Source organism: Antrostomus carolinensis, unplaced genomic scaffold (assembly GCF_000700745.2).
Source record: "Antrostomus carolinensis isolate BGI_N321 unplaced genomic scaffold, ASM70074v2 scaffold16839, whole genome shotgun sequence".
Lineage (NCBI taxonomy): Eukaryota > Metazoa > Chordata > Aves > Caprimulgiformes > Caprimulgidae > Antrostomus > Antrostomus carolinensis.
In genome coordinates, this window is record NW_010336569.1 from 4,982 (window position 1) to 9,962 (window position 4,981).

Consider the following 4,981-nt stretch of genomic DNA (forward strand, 5'->3'; position numbering starts at 1 on the left):
GTGTAGGTTTCTTTAAACAATATTTTTCTCTTTGTAGAGTTAGCCTATTTTTGCCCATGTTTTATGACTGTATGAAAACTTGAAAACTACAGAGAAGAAGTTAAATAAAAGCTCTCAAAAACATTTGGTGACTTAACTTGGGCTCTGAAGCTGTGGGTTCAAAGCCCGTCTTGGGTCTTGAACTGGCAGACAGTAACACTCAGTTTGAATATTCCCTGTTGGATGCATCATTCACATGAAAACACAGCCACAGTGTGGTTTTTTATCTACTGGAGGAGTTCTCTCTTTCTAAGGATCTCCTTGTACTCTACAAAAAGACATTATTTTCTGCTACAATCTTAAAGAGATAGATTTAGGGTAGGGGGTTTCCCTTCATCATAGGGAAATTTCTCCTTAAGCCACAGTAGTGCAGTGCTTTTCAGTGGTCCCAGCACAGGGTTTCCTTTTCTTCTCCACTTAATAGTCAGAACCCATTAGCAAGGCTCAGCATATGCAGATCAATCTTGCTCAAGTTGTTATCTCTGTCTAGTTCCGTTAGTGCGAAACAGGGTTCTGCAGTGTACAGGGGACACCCCACTCTCCTCTGGCACAGTCACCCCTCAGATTCTGCTTTTGTATTCCATATACACTGAAGAACCCTACAGGCTGATTCTAAGACAACTCAGGCCACTCTGCAGAATTGGGCAGAAATTTTCACCACATGGACAGGTAATATAATTTCATTATTTATAACTACTATGATTTATAAGTACTGTGCTAGAGTCCTAATATCTAAAGCTTCCTCATAAACTATATAGTCAGTAAAACATCTTGCATACCTTTCAGACACCTACAATGCTTCTAGGTTGGGCTAGTTTTATGGGTTTCTCTAAAGTGAAAGCACACAGAGAAGCATTTCCAGAGGCTGATTCCTCCCACCTGTGTATTTAGGATAGGATAAATCATGCTCCAGGGATACCTGTCTCCTTCTGCTCACAGTAGACAATGAACTTTGGCTATGTCCTTGACAAGTTCAAGGTTAAGCGAGAATGGATCCATCCATTAATTATTAGCCTGCCATTTATTCTCCAATCAACAATTTATTGGAGATTTTATTAAAATAAAAGATACTACTGATTATGATGCAATTAGCTGTATAAATAGGGATATTTCAAAGTTTTGCAAGAGCATCACCTGTAGTAATGTACTCTGTTGTTTTCGGATATTTTGCAAAAAAGTACTTATAGGATAAAAGATTATTGCTGATCAGATACATCAGATACTAGACCTGATAAGTGGTACATGGTATTAGGATCTTGCAGGATCAATTTTAGGAATCGAGTTCTTGTTCCAAGCAGTCCAGTTTCCAGTAGTTAGTCCTCTCCAAAGAAAGTCAGAGTTTTGTTAGCTTGAGGCTGGGCACAGAAGTCTAGCCATGTTTAGCTCTAGGGGAATATGTATTTCACTGATAGAGGAGCCAGTTATGAGAGGATGGCTTTAAACTAGAGAAAAAAATGTTTCAAAGCAGAGGGACAATTTAAATTCTTTAACCTCCACTTGTATTAGCTACTTCTTGGCTTCTAGTGTATGAAAGCTTCTTGGCATGTGCCCTGCCTGGGGTCGAGTAGGACGTGGGAGAGATTGTGCTTGGATGTCTGGAGTACTACCACTTGGGGGGGAAAATGTGTAGCATTCCAACAGTTATAATTAATGACAAGTGTTGTTGTCTTTCTCCTGTGCCATCCACCCACTGGCTGCCTGGTGCTGACCCCTTGCTGTCCTGCTGACCTCTCCAAAGTTTATTTTAAAAAGGCATCCTTGCTTTCCCAAACTTTTCAGCTAGGCTTCCCTTGGGCTTCTTGTTCAGTGCATGCCCAAGACTATGCCTGTGTCCACCGCTCAGTGATCAGACACAAGTGTTTCCATTAGAGGGATGATTAATGGAACTTTCCTTGGGAATGGGAAAGGGAGAAGTGGCTAATACAAGTCAAGAAATGTGTTAAAACTGAACAAAGGAACTTTGTTTCTTTGTTTCAAAAATAACTTATTTTTCAAGTATGCTGCAAATTTCCCTTACTTGATTGGGTCCTGCCTACATCAGTAAAATGCTACAGTTGCTTCTGCAATGGTGGGCTTGAGAGAAGTTTGTGCTTTCAACCCACTTTGTAGTGAGTGACCACATCAAATAATTCCACTGGCTGAATTGGCTTCTGTGTTAGCAGATTTAGTAGATGCAGGGCTTAATTCTGTGTTGTGCAGGTGCATGGAGTTTTCTACCTCGAAATGCAAAGTAATAAAACAATGTACAGGACTGAAGAGTATACAGGAATCCAAACTGGCTATTATGAGAGTGCAGCTGTCAAGTTACTCCTGCCTGGTAGCATTCTCCAAAGAGAAGACTGCATGACTAAGTCCCTCATTTCCATGATGAGGATCACAGATCAGTTTCTGTCTGATTTCAAGCCTCACCTCACCCTCTGATTACCCTTTTCTTGTTCTAGAGGAAAAAAACCTGTTTCTTCCATTTGCATTAGACCCTGTGCTCAGCTCTTTGGATGCCCAGGGATAGCATCCACCCTGTCAGCCAAGCCAACCTGTAGATTGAAACAGTGCAAGTGTAAAATGGGCATGATAACTGATTTTTCTCTGCTGAGGGGAACTGGTGAGAAACATGAATGAGGCACAGAGAGAGTAATGAGCCTGGGAGGAGGCTAGGGGCTGCACTGCCACTTCCTTGGGAAAGCGGAGGGCTGGCCTTTCTAGTACTACCAGATAGGACCTTCCACAAAGCTTTACAAGGAAGGAGCATTGCTGTTTTCTAGGAGAAATCAATGCTTTTGTTGCTTGCTCTTTTTAGTCTAACAGTATATTAAGAGCTTTGTAGAGACAACAATAGCAAATGTTATCTTCCCATAAGCCAAACAGCACGGGCAGCTTCTCTGCCTGCCAAACTTTGCTGTTCATCAGAAACAATCAACTCTGACTACTTGGTAAGTTGTTATTCCACATGTGCACCTCCTATTTTTTATGAAGTCAATTTTTCAGGGCTAGAGCTTGATCCTGTTGCCAAATCAGAAAAACTGGGCAGTTGCAGCAACAGGGAGACTGAGGCATAGGGCTGGAGCGGCTGTTTTCTACTCAGCAAACCAGGTCTGAAACTCCTTTGCCAACCATACAGTGACAAATAAATTAATTCCATGTTTTATCCATTAAACCAGTTCTCCACATGCTCTTGCCCTCTCCATGGCCCAACGCCACCAGGCACAATGTGCTTGCGAAAGGCTGGTGCTGGCTGGGACCTCCACAGGCCTGCCCCTCCCCTGCATAGCAAAGGCATTCTGCTTTTATGGCATCTGGGCCACTGCAGCTGTTATAAGGAGGGGTTTGCTCTTTTTAGAAATTATTAGCAAAGTAAGCATGTTGTTTATTAAAATACGTAGTGTACATTGTGAACTAGTAACTACGATACAAAAAATATAATTATGCAGTTCTGACAGTTTATTGAAAACTCCTTCCTGCCCCTACCCCGGTGAAGGGTGGGAATTACATTTTGATTGAACATGCCACTTAAAAAATACATTTTTGGTTTTTACTTCTGTGTTTTGCTTTTGGAATTCAAAATAACTTATTTATATTCAATTACCAACTTTATGGGTTAGAATTGCATATTGAAAATTGTGTCAAAACACTGTGGAAAATTATTTGACTTTAGCTCTTCAGATGTGACCAACTTTATAAAATCACTGTAACAGATAAAACACAAGAGAGCTAGTGATCATAGAATCATAGTATGGTTAAGGTTGGAAGAGACCTTAAGGATCATCTAGTTCCAACCCCCCTGCCATCAGCAGGGACACCTTCTGCTAGACCAGGTTGCTCAAAGCCTCATCCGGCCTGGCCTTGAACACTTCCAGGGAGGGGGCATCTACAACTTCCTTGGGCAACCTGTTCAGTGTCTGACCACCTTCACAGTGAAGAATTTCTTCCCAATATCTAATCTAAACCTACCCTCTTCCAGTTTAAAGCCATTACCTCTTGTTCTATCACTATCTGCTTTTGTAAAAAGTCCCTCCCCAGCTTTCTTGTAGGCCCCCTTCAGGTATTGGAAGGCCGCTATAAGATCTCCCCAGAGCCTTCTCTTCTCCAGGCTGAACAGCCCCAACTCTTTCAGCCTGTCTTCATAGGAGAGGTGCTCCAGCCCTCGGATCATCCTGGTGGCCTCCTCTGGACTCATTCTGATTGGTCCATGTCTTTCTTGTGATGGGGGCTCCAGAACTGGACACAGTACTCCAGGTGGGGTCTCACGAGAGCAGAGTAGAGGGGGAGAATCACCTCCCTCGACCTGCTGGCCACACTTCTCTTGATGCAGCCCAGGACACAGTTGGCCTTCTGGGCTGCAAGCGCACATTGCTGGTTCATGTTGAGCTTCTCGTCCACCAACGAGATGACAAAGACCAGCTAGAAACTCTTTTTCTTATGTTTCCTGAAAAGCATTCTTCATGTACAAGTGTGTTGTTACCATACAACTGCTGGTAACACTGATGCTGGTAGCACAGCTTTTAGCCAGGCACGATATTTTAAATAAGACCTAGAAAAGACCAAATATTTGCAAGATAGCAATATAAGGAGCATATATGAGGGAACATATGAGGAGGGAACAATATAAGGAGCATATGAGGGAACAAACTTGGTGTATATACTGCAGAAGATACTTTCCTGAGAATGACAATTCATTCATTTTAGTACTTTTTTTTTTGCCATCTTCTTAATAAAGTGTTCTTTCACTGTTAAGTGTAATAATGGTTAGATTTTTTTTCCTGAGATTGTTGAGTTTTTTTCAGCTACCATTTCTTTTATTTCTATATAGAGATTTTTTTACTGCATCTGAATGTTTGATATTCATTCACTGTATTGTTGATTGTTGCACCCTTACTGGAAAAGACTAACAAGCTTTGTCAGTTCATTACTGTCTCTTTTGTTTTTGTTTGTATGATTAATACCC